Raw genomic sequence first — 12,533 nt, 5'->3', positions numbered from 1 at the left:
TTTTGCCATAAGGAAAGTGATGGGAAGCTGTACGTGAAAGTGTGGAGTAACACTTGCCTTGACACAATGTCATTATCAAACACGAACGAAACACAATGAACGCTCATTAAATAGCTAACATGGTCTAATCTCCCAGCAAACAAATCAGGATGAATGTTCAATGAACAGGTCATGTGGAAGCAACCTCTGTTTTCAGTCTATCCCACGCATTCCTTCAAAGACAATGGATGGTAGATTATGCTGGAGGGCTCTGTTTTCTAGGAGGAAGCTAAGATAGGTTATGATCATAGTAGAACCTGTGTTGTGTGGTAGTCCAGAATGCTGGACTTAGGGCCTGGGATACCCAGGGTGGTTATCTACTGAGTCCTGTCAATGCAAGAGTTTCTGCATTTGCAATGAGATGTTCCTCCTGCCAGAACCCACCTTGTGCATAATAATAATAATAATAATAATAATAATAATAATAATAATAATTTATTATTTATACCCCGCCCACCTGGCTGGGCCTCCACAGCCACTCTGGGCAGCTTCCATACAAACCAAAAATACACTAAAATATCACACGTTAAAAACTTCCCTGAACAGGGCTGCCTTAAGATGTCTTCTGAATGTCAGGTAGTTGTTTATCGCTTTGACATCTGCTGGAAGGGCGTTCCACAGGGCGGGCGCCACTACTGAAAAGGCCCTCTGCCTGGTTCCCTGTAGCTTTGCTTCTTGCAATGAGGGAACCACCAGAAGGCCCTCGGCGCTGGACCTCAGCATCCGGGCAAACGATGGGGGTGGAGACGCTCCTTCAGGTATACTGGACCGAGGCCATTTAGGGCTTTAAAGGTCAGCACCAACACTTTGAATTGTGCTCGGAAACGTACTGGGAGCCAATGTAGGTCTTTCAAGACCTACATTGTAGGTCTCGGCGGCTGCTCCCAGTCACCAGTCTAGCTGCCGCATTCTGGATTAGTTGTAGTTTCCGAGTCACCTTCAAAGGCAGCCCCACGTAGAGTGCATTGCAGTAGTCCAAGCGGGAGATAACCAGAGCATGCACCACTCTGGCGAGACAGTCCGCAGGCAGATAGGGTCTCAGCCTACGTACCAGATGGAGCTGGTAAACAGCTGCCCTGGACACAGATTTGACCTGCGCCTCCATGGACAGCTGTGAGTCCAAAATGACTCCCAGGCTGTGCACAGTTACCCCATTCAGGACCAGGGAATCCTCCACACCTGCCCGCCTCCTGTCCCCCCAAAACAGTACTTCTGTCTTGTCAGGATTCAACCTCAATCTGTTAGCCACCATCCATCCTCCAGCTGCCTCCAGACACTCACACAGGACCTTCACCGCCTTCCCTGGTTCTGATTTAAAAGAGAGGTAGAGCTGGGTATCATCTGCATACTGATGAACACCCAGCCCAAACCATCACACCCTCCCCAAATCTGCTCCAGGGGGTTGGAGGAGCCCTCGGTGCAGGAGGAGGAGATGGGGAGAACATCCCATTGCACAAGCAGAAATCCTTGCACTGCTGGTGTGTTCACCTTAGTGCTACAACGGACGATCCCCATGCAGCCATAAAGTCGCGGACTAATCGCATTTTTCTCAGTCTAGCCACACGGCTGTCGCGAAGATAAAACACGGCAGTGGGACACCAGTTTGAGCTCCTTGCAGGAAAGGCAGGCTATGAAAGTAATCATAAATTTATAGGAACATAATATAGGGTTGCCATATTTCAGAAAGTTAAAACCCAGGTACAAAAGTTGAGCTTTTTAAAGTTTTGCCCAAAGTTGCTGAGTCTGGGAAAATCCAGGCATATGGCAACACTAATGTTGGCAGCATCTCTGAAGGGCATCTTGCACAATCCCCTGGTTAATGCAGAAATCTGCAGTACCCTGGACTCTTTTTAAACACCTCCAATGAGGGAGAGTGCACACACTCCTGTTCTGTAGCTCAGTGGCAAGGCATCTGCCTTGCACCCAGAAGGCCACAGGTTCAATCCCAGCATAGAATCATAGAGTTGAAAGGGACCTTGAAGGTCATTTAGTCCAACCCCCCGCAGTTCCGGAATCTCCAGGTAGGGCTGAGAGAGCCTCTGCCAGTCAGTGTAGACAATACTAAACTAGACTGGCCAACGGTCTGACACAGTATAAGGCAGCCTCTTAGATTCCTATTGTTCTGACACAGCTCTTGCCAGTGGTCCATCAGGGCGAATGAGATGCTGCCACCCAAGCCCCCGTTTGCCCCAACCTACATGCCTGTCTTTTTACCTACAACCAATCCCGGGAGGTCTTGCTGCCTGCCAACCTTTCCTTCCATCCTCTCCATCTCAGTGTTACCACTCTTCAGCGGAGAGGAGGAGGGGGAGGCAAAGCTAGGATTCTTGGCTCTGCCTAGCATTGGCTCTGGTCCCACCCACTGTTCGGGCTCCCTGTCTTCCAGTCCCAATGGGCACCAGCTACTCCTGTCCCAATAGGAAGATACCAGCGATGCTTAGTCAGAATATGCGCCCTTGACGTTTCCACCCATTCATTCTACTCCTGCTTTCTAGAGATCACCAGGCACACTCTGCTACATAGCCTGGTCGACTCATGTTGGACTGACACCTAGATTTGATGATCTGAAGTGCCACAGATTCATTATGTCCTTGAGCAACTCACTTAGCTACTGTTCCCTTAAAATGGGAACACGGTAATTACCGACCTGAGAGCAAACAGGATGAAGATTATAAAGTGCCCTGGGTACTTCTAGCATAATAATAAGTATATTTGTTACGATTCCCATGAACCGGTACATTCCTTATGGGTGCCTCAGCACACCCAGGAAGTCAGGACACCTGGAGCTCAATAATGGGGAGAAGTGGGGGAGATGTGTGGCGAAATTATTTGCCTGGTTCCTGGGAAGCAAGTCCCAGGTGTTTCAGCAGGGCGAACCCTTTAGTCCTAAGGCAGAAGAGAGGCGTTTGCCGGACCAATCGCGAACTTCCGAGTTACACGGAGCTTCTCGTCCGGCCGAAAAGAGCCCTCGTAGCACGCCCTGGAAACATCCCACGGAAAAACCCCTTACCGGCTGCCTGCGGACTTCCTGCAAACGCTCTCCTACGCGGACCTCTAGCTCTCCAGATTCCACTACGGCACCTTTCTCCATACAGGTGCCCAGCCGGGTCTCCTCTAGGTGAGGGGCCAGTATCCAAACACCAACACCCCCGATGTCTGTGCACTGACGCCCCCCTTGACCGCCCACCCCCCGTCCGCCACAGACCTTTGCTACATCTCCTCCAGGGATCGCACCTGGGCGGCGGGTGGGCTTCTGCCGCGGCGTCCCTCCGTCCGCCCGGGCAGCCGAGCTGTCGAGCCTCCGGTGCGCGTCCAGCGCGGTGCCTGGACGCCGCGCGCTCTCCTTCCTTCCCTCCCTCTCGGCGTTGGGGATGTGCCCGCTGCTCGTCTCCTCGGCAGCTCCTCCTCGCCGTCGGCGGCTGTTGCTGCCTGCGAGGTCCCGATAGGGGCCGCCTTATCGCGGGCGCCACCTTCGCCGTCTGGGCGCGCGCGTGCCACCACCGGGACCGGGCGCCTCTTCCAGGAAGACGCGCGCAGCAGCGGCGGCCTCCGAGGAGGATCGCCTCCCGCGTCCTCCTCCCCACCCCCTGCGGCCTGGCTGCTTCTCTTCTCTTCCCCTCCCTCTCCCCTTCCACCACGACCCTCCCTCCCTCCCGCCCGCCCGCCCGTGCCCGCAAGGGGGTGGGGGGCGTCGAGGACTGGAAATGGAGGCGCCTCCGACGCATGCTGCGATCGCCAGCCCTTCTTCGGCTCGTATTCGCCGGGGAGCACTTCACACCGCCCGCCCCCTCCCTCCTGGCCGGCTACGAGCGAGCGAAAAAGGCCAAAGACAACCTTGCAGTTACAGATAGGTAGCCGTGTTGGTCTGCCATAGTCAAAACAAAAAAAATTCCTTCCAGTAGCACCTTAAAGACCAACTAACCTTGCAGGGGAGGGTCCTGGGAGGAGGGGGTGGGGAGGGGCAGGCAAAGGAAGGTAAAGGGGAAACTGAAAGTTTTTCCCTCTCCAGCCCCCAAGGCTAGGGTAGTTCACACGTACACGTGCACACGCTGATGGAGGGCGAGTGGGCAGAGGCGTATCCAGGCTCCCTTGCGCCCTTGTACCCCCTCCGCGTCCCTTGCGCTCCTCCACCAAAGCGCCCAAATGAGCCTGCGCGCCTCGTCCGGCTACCTAAAACAGCAGGGAGTAGCCCGGGAGCGCGTGGACGAGCGGACCGGCCTCTAGTCTTCCGAGCTGCAGTGAAGGGGCGCAATTTTTGCACCGCTTAGGTCTGCACCCTTGATGGAGGCCAATCTAACCAACCCCTAGGTACACCTTCAAGTGGGCGAATGGGAAGTGGCCTTTCTTTTAAAAGTCCTTCCATAACTCAATAGTGTCCACACTACCTGGCAGTGGCTGTCCAGGATTTCGAAAGGGAGTCTCTCTCAGCCGTAAGGAGAAGCTCAGGAGAAGCTGAGGTCCGAACCTGGGGCCTTCTGTATGCAGAAAAGATTATGTATCTTTGCGCCACAGTCCTTCCCTCGCTGGATGTCCACTCTGTTTTGGTTGTCTCCAACATCCCGAAACGTATGAAGTTTGACCCTTATGCATTTAGTGAGCATTCAGTACCACTGATCATGTATGTTTATCATGATTCTGTGTATTCACAAGTTGCAAGCGGGGTTAACAATGTCTCCTTGTGATTTCTGCTCAACATTCTCAGCATTTGGATATTCGCTGCCTATTCAAACAGGCAGATCTTTAACCCCAACTCTTAACATGGAGAAGATTTCAATGGTATGATTGTCTTGATCCATAATAATCATACTCATCATTATCTAAACATATATACTAAATAGTTTCACGCAAATGTACAATACAGAAATGTCAGGACTTTGGAAGACGGGAAATGTTAAATTAGATCACCTTAACTATAAGCCAACTGACTCCCCTCCCCCTTCTTATTTCTCTTTTTCTGCAAGCCTTTCTTATCTTTCAAAGCTTTTGTTTTCCATTGATTAATCTCCCCATCTAAATATCTTAAATTTTAATCCCTTTCCCCCTAAGGATCTTGTTCCCAACTGCATGAACTAGACGTCTTGGTGCAACAGAACCCATTGCCGCCACCCAATGGTAGCAATAAGTAAGTATATTTTTGTTCTTGGGATAATTTTAAAAAAAAGCAAGCAGAGAAATTAGGGTCAACCAAAATGCATAGTGTAGCGTGCTTTCCCGTTAAGCAGAACTCTTCTGCATACTGGATGTTAAGAAAAATATTGTTCCCAAGGGTTTGGAATTAAAACCTGATCTCAGTTTGCTTCAGTATTGCAGAAGGAAGCTTTGTGCAGATTAATTAGGTTTTACCTGTAAGGTAAAGGGTAAAGGGACCCCTGACCATTAGGTCCAGTCGTGACCGACTCTGGGGTTGCGGCACTCATCTCGCTTTATTGGCCGAGGGAGCTGGCGTACAGCTTCTGGGTCATGTGGCCAGCATGACTAAGCCGCTTCTGGCAAACCAGAGCAGCGCACGGAAACGCCGTTTACCTTCCCGCCGGAGTGATACCTATTTATCTACTTGCACTTTGAAGTGCTTTCGAACTGCTAGGTTGGCAGGAGCAGGAACCGAACAATGGGAGCTCACCCTGTTGTGGGGATTCGAACCACTGACCTTCTGATCGGCAAGTCCTAGGCTCTGTGGTTTAACCTTGTGCAAAACTAAATCTTCAATTACACAGAGTAATGCTGGGAGAGGGAAGCAACAGAAGCTAGACCAGTGCTGTCTATCTTGACTGTGGCCTCAGGCAGGGTTTTCCCCTAGTCCATGTGCCTGAAGTATTTTAATCTGGGATGCCATAGATCAGATAAAAGACTTTCTGCACTACCACTGAGCCTTTTCCCTTTTCTGACTTTACACCGGCAAGCAAGAAAACTCTTAGATAAGTAAATCATTCCACTTCTGGGCTCTTGCAAATATCATGCCCACGATTTCCTGGTGAGGAAGACACCAAATCATGTCATTACCCTATTCAAATAGTTTAAATCTGTGAGCTCCCATTGCTCTGTCCCAGCTTCTACCAACCTAGCTGTTTGAAAGCACACCAGTGCAAGTAGATAAATAGGTGGCCGGAAGGTAAATGGCATTTCAGTGCGCTCTTACTTCTGTCACAGTGTCCCGTTGCACCAGAAGCGGTTTAGTCATGCTGGCCACATGACCTGGAAAGCTGTCTGTGGACAAACACCGGCTCCCTCGGCCCAAAAAGTGGGATAAGTGCCACACCCCATAGTTGCCTTTGACTGGGCTTAACTGTCCAGGGGTCCTTTACCTCCCTAGAACATAGTGATAATGCAGCAAAAAGCTTTACCTGAAGATGTCTACAGATTAAGCTGTTAAAGGCACAAGGGCTCTTTGGGGGGAGTTGGAAACCCTCTTCGCATCTGCTCTGTTTGGCACAGCTCACCCAAACTGTGTTCCGCATCACACTAGGGGATGTGTTGTGTGTAGCACACCAGATCTCAGTCTGGAAGTGCATTGTGCGTGGCGTGCCAAACAAAGGAAGCTTCTGCATCTCCTTTCTCTAATAGAAAGGAAAGAAAAAAGATGCAGACCGAAATGTCATGACATTACACCAGGGTGGAAACAAATCTTAAATAGTGGGTCCAAAGTGTATGGGGTAGTTTGAAGTCCTATGCAAAGGGCAGGGATTGCAGGCCAACAGGGGATCCACAATCTATCCCTAATCCTCAAAGGTGCTTTCCATAGCTCAACTAGATTGGATCAAGAAGGTGTAAACAACTAAACAAAATTGTGTAAACAATTTGCCAACAGTTTCGTTTGTTAAGCCCTCATCTGTCTTTGTCATTTGATATAAATCCTATTGTTCCACTCTCTTTGTCACAGATGTCGCAATATTCCTCTTTGCAGAAAGGAAATTCATTTGCCTTCATCTTAGCCTCCCCCAGCTTGGGGTCTTCTGAATGTCTTGGACTACAAAATCCATCAGGCCCAGCAGATGGTCAGGCATGATGGGAGACGTAGTCACGTCTAGAGGGCACAAGTTAGAGAAAGCGGCATAACCAGTACTACTCAGGCATATCTGTCTTCCATACCTGTTAAAATACTTTTCTCTTAGGTGATGTCAGCTTTGATAAAATCCTTTAAAGCCCACAAGGTCTGAATGGAGACAAAGGTTTCCTATCCAACTACAGATGCAAATTAACATAACAAAGCCAGGTTGAGTGTGTTATCACCAATTACTGATATTGTCAGTAACTGCTCAGTTTATCTTGGGCTCACTTAAGCTTTAGGTGGAACAGTGCAGTGCATATGGTCATTGCTACTTTCTGGAAAGATTTTAACAGGGCTAGTTTAACATCTTGGTACCAGGGGGTGTGGCAACACTGAAAAGATAGCACATAAATTGAGAATAGCAAGAGAAACATATCCATACTTTCGCAGACGAATGGTGGAGCTTTGTTATTTTCACAAACACCAGAAAACCAAAGTCCTCTCCCTAGGGTATCTGCTGATTTGTCGATTTTATTTGCTGTGCTGCCAACATTTCATGGGAACTGGTGTCTTTTATATTATAAGCAGGAGTGTCTCAAGTTGCTGAATTTTGTCATTTCTGGTAATCTCTGTTCAGTAGGGATGCGAGTGGCGCTGTGGGTTAAACCACAGAACCTAGGGCTTACCGATCAGAAGGTCGCCGGTTTGAATCCCTGCGACGGGGTGAGCTCCCGTTGCTCGGTCCCTGCTCCTGCCAACCTAGCAGTTCGAAAGCACGTCAAAGTGCAAGTAGATAAATAGGTACCGCTCCAGCGGGAAGGTAAACGGCATTTCCGTGCGCTGCTCTGGTTCGCCAGAAGCGCCTTAGTCATGCTGGCCACATGACCCGGAAGCTGTATGCCGGCTCCCTCGGCCAGTAAAGCGAGATGAGCGCCACAACCCCAGAGTTGGTCACGACTGGACCTAATGGCCAGGGGTCCCTTTACCTTTACCTATTCAGTAACGTTTATGTATTTCATGGGATGTTATATCCTGGATATGCTGGGGAAAAGATGATTCGTTTTTTAAAAAGGGGCACAGACACTACCAAGGGTGGAGAACCTAGTGGTTCTCTAGATGTTCCTGAACTGCAGTTCCCACCATCCCTGGCTACTGGCTATGGTGCCTGGGGCTGATAGGTGTTTGTGTTCAACAACCCCTACCCCTTCCTGAGCCCCTTTCATATCCAAATGAAATCAAAGTGTTGAAAGGCCAGCGTTCACACCCCAGCATTGTACAGCTTTCTCAGCCCTCACGCCTGACTTCCACACCTTGAGTGAGGATGACTGATCCAGAGAGGCCTATGCACATAGACGTGTGTGTGTGTGTGCTTCCACAGGAACTGGAACCAGCCACCCAGAGTTCCAGCTTCCACAGAAACCAACACCTCTATAGGTCTCTAGTCCTGTAGGCTTACCCTGTTCAGACATATGCACATCCAACAAATGGACATTGGGGATGGGGAAGCCACTCAATGTTGCAGGTCTCACTGTTTGGCCCTGCATTGGGTCATTTTAAGCAGGTGAAATATACTCGGAGTCGAGAGTGGATTTCATGCTCCTTATTCAGCTCATAGTGGTGAGGAGGACTGGAAGTTCCTCCAGAATGTCTGCTTTATATACATTATTTACACAATGGGCCCCACGTGGTTGGCTAATTCCGGGATTCACCTGTAGGCCAATCAGGTTGCGGATTCACTTCCACCTGGAGCTGGATTGGGTGGCTCCTGTGGACCATTCTGGACCCTATTGTTCTAGGACCAATCAGACTGCTGCAATCTGAATCCTTTTGTTCCAGGACCAATCAGACTGCTGCCTTTTGGATCCAATTCAACTCAGTACATAAGAGCAGGGATGACGGGAGCAGTGTATGTATGCAAGTAAAGCATCTCCTTCCTGTTTTCAGAGCACCGCTTTGTAGCAGGGGCATCGCTTGGGGGGCACAGGGGCAGTTGGCCCAGGCGCAAAAATTTTAGGGGCACAAAATTTCAACACCTGGTGATGCCTCAGCACAGCTGCACATCTCCTTTGCTGGGGGTCATTGGAAAACAGCTTCTGCATGCCAACCAGAGAGTGTATACCATGGAACAACTCTTCTTATCTCAGTGGCTACAATCTCCTGATGATGCAGACACTGGTTGGCAGTGGAGTGTGCATGCCCACTCCATCTGTTTCCCTCCCTTCCAGCCCCACTCTGCACAGCCCCGGGTGCTGGCAACCCATGGTATGCCATGGCCTCACAGTGCATCTCCGTAGTGGCTGTGGGGAGGGGACTGTTTTATTTCCAGTTGCACCGTTGGTTGCCACCAGTAAACAGGGTTGAAGGAAGCTGGGCATATGGTGAGTTGGTGGTTTGTCACCCTTGCCTTAAGCAGCAGGGAATATTGATGCTTTGCTCCGTAGCATGTGCCTGAGTTCTCAGAACCTACAGATAGATATTTTCTTACTGTGTGTGTGTATGTATGTGAAGCTGGCTTTGGGTGGTGCTCTTGGACTCATTGCAACATATCTTTTTACAATGCACTGCTTGGAACCATATCTTCCTTTGGCATAGTTGCAATGCCTGTAGTTGGTTTGCATTATTTTAACAGTCTCCCCGAATTATTTGCTGGCGGGGGGCTTGTTCATTCCTCCACCCTCATCCCAGCAAACTCTTAATAATATACTTGGCTATAAATCTTCCAGATAGAAACTGGTGTTCAGATCATTTAATTAGTTACTCAGACGGCATTCGAAAAAGAATTCCATGATCCAGTGAATACTTTGGAAAACAAAGGGCATGAGGCTGCAAATTTATTTTTCCCCGGCTGATTTTGCATATTTGGAATCTGCTTTCTAAAGCTGCATGTGCATAGTTTTCTTGAGTTGCGAAGAAGCCCTGGACAATTCATCATGACAGCTCCTTATGAGCCTTACACTCAGAATAATCCTGAAATGTTTCAGGCTACACTTGCAATCTCTATAGCATCCAAGTATCAAAAGCTTTGCCAAGGTTAGCTAACTTTGCAAAACACACACACCATGAAGCACTAATAAGCAATAGGTAGGTAGGTTGGTGGGACGCGGGTGGCGCTGTGGGTTAAACCACTGAGCCTAGGGCTTGCCGATCAGAAGGTCGGCGTTTTGAATCCCCGCAACAGGATGAGCTCCCGTTGCTCGGTCCCTGCTCCTGCCAACCTAGCAGTTTGAAAGCACATCAAAGTGCAAGTAGATGAATAGGTACTGTTCCGGCGGGAAGGTAACCGGCGTTTCCGTGTGCTGCTCTGGTTCGCCAGAAGCGGCTTAGTCATGCTAGCCACATGACCCGGAAGCTGTACCCCGGCTCCCTCGGCCAATAAAGCGAGATGAGTGCCACAACCCCAGAGTTGGTCACGACTGGACCTAATGGTCAGGGGTCCCTTTACCTTTAGCTTTAGGTAGGTAGATAGGTTGGTAGGTAGGCAGATAGATGATGATAGATAGAGATAGATAGATAGATAGATAGATAGATAGATAGATAGATAGATATAGATAGATAGAGATAGATGATGATAGATAGATGATAGATGATAGATAGATAGATGATAGATATAGATAGATAGATAGATAGATAGATAGATAGATAGATAGATAGATAGATAGATGATAGATAGATAGATAGATAGATAGATAGATAGATAGATGATAGATAGATAGATGATAGATGATAGATAGATGATAGATGATAGATAGATAGATGATAGATAGATAGATAGATGATTGATAGATGATTGATAGATGATAGATAGATAGATTAGATAGATGATAGATAGATAGATAGATAGATAGATAGATAGATAGATAGATAGATAGATAGATAATAGATAGATAGATAGATGATAGATATAGATGATATAGATATAGATATAGATATAGATATAGATAGATATATTCGTAGAGTTGGAAGGGACTCAACTAGTCCAACCTGCTTCAATGCAGGAATCTCAACTATGACAGATGACCATCCAACTTCTGCTCAAAAACCTCCAAGGAAAAACAGTCCACAACCTCTCAAGGGAGAACATTCCACTAGTGGGTCATATTCAGTGTTGCTGTTCCACTTGCACAACAGACTTCCCCTTGAAGAGAACTTCCTTCTCCTCCTCCATGCACTTTGCCCCCCCAGCCCAAGGTGCTCCAGAGGGTTGGAAGCAGATGGAGGCAGGGAGGAGGAAAAAAGGATGGGGAAATCCTGTTGAATGAGTGCAACACCAACCATACAGCACTAAATACAACCGGTAGATTATAAAACCATCAGAAAAATCCATATGTGAAATATAAGAGGGCATCAAAAAATAAAATACATGTGGCACATTCATCAACAAATACAGCTGGAAAATTCCAAAATCCATATTAGGGAAATAATTAGGATAGCCAAGCTTTCAAGTTCTCCAGAACTCTTCATTCAGCAGCATTTTATATTTGCAAAAATGCAGGGGATCAACTATTCTTATCAGTAAAAATGCTGTTACAGCAATGCTTTACTTAATGTCTTAATAGTTGAAATTCCCAGTTTGAAAGCGTTACGTGTAACCTATTATTGTCTCTTTATAAAATGTGCCAATAAATTGCTGTTGTTGTTAAAATGTCATGGATTTGAACTGGGTTTTTTAAAATGTAAGATGTAAAACACATCACCTTCTGCTTTATTACTCAGCAGTAGACCGTTATATAATTAGTGAAAATACGAAGACATTTGTGTAGTTGAATGCTATTCCTGCAAAGGAAACGGATGACATTAAACATCTGTCACAATAACTACTCACATAATCCAGAATTTAAGATTCATACTGAATTTATTACTTGAATGATTTCACCCTTGTAAATCTGTTCTTAATCCCAGAGGCCTGTGTAAATGGATAGTGCCCTCTTCTGGGTTATTGCTGTAATTTCCAATGCTGTTTCCTTACTTTGGTTTAATGAATGCCTGCCAGGTTTCATCTGTAGCAAGGAGGACTTCCAAACTTTGCATTAAATCTCAAGGTAGTTTTTGAAGCAGAATTGTTCTTCCCAGAAAGTTCCTGGCTTTGCTGCGCTTGCGAGGCATTTATATCACGAGCTTGTGGCTGACACGAGACAAAACACATTCCATCTTTAACCGCTTGTGGAAGTTCATGTCAGATGCACTGGCTAGGCACACAAGAGTTCAATTAAGGCGAGGTTGCCCTATTTTAATCTGAGTACATTCATAACAATATGGAGTAATGGAGATTCAGGCTTCATCTAGACACATCCCTCCAAAAAATTCAGAAAAACACATTGTAAACATAATAGGAAATTGAAAGTCAAAACTCCACAGCGCCATCTGGTGTCACAGTGTTATAACACATTTAAAACGCTTTTTCTTTACTAATGTGGCCGACTCCTGTTCAGTATGTCATGAGCTGGGTGCAAACAGTAAAAAAAAAAGGTAAAGGACCCCTGGACAGTTAAGTCCAGTCAAAGGTGACTGT

The 12,533-nt window shown here is 47.5% G+C and overlaps 1 protein-coding gene across 2 annotated transcripts in view; it reads right to left on the bottom strand.

Annotated features, from left to right (window-relative positions):
- RIPOR3 (RIPOR family member 3) overlaps positions 1–3,556 on the bottom strand; it is a 100,330-nt gene extending 96,774 nt beyond the window's left edge. The window contains exon 1 of one of the 2 annotated variants that reach the window (XM_081916728.1): positions 3,245–3,556. The gene's annotated coding sequence lies outside the window, so the exon portion shown is untranslated. The remainder of the gene's footprint in view (positions 1–3,244) is intronic. The other variant, XM_081916729.1, reaches the window with a different exon arrangement.
- Positions 3,557–12,533: the final 8,977 nt, after the last annotated feature.

The sequence above is a fragment of the Podarcis melisellensis genome, assembly GCF_964234715.1.
Source record: "Podarcis melisellensis genome assembly, chromosome: 6".
Lineage (NCBI taxonomy): Eukaryota > Metazoa > Chordata > Lepidosauria > Squamata > Lacertidae > Podarcis > Podarcis melisellensis.
Note: the sequence above shows the minus strand (reverse complement) of the source record. Positions and strands in the feature narration are given on the sequence as shown.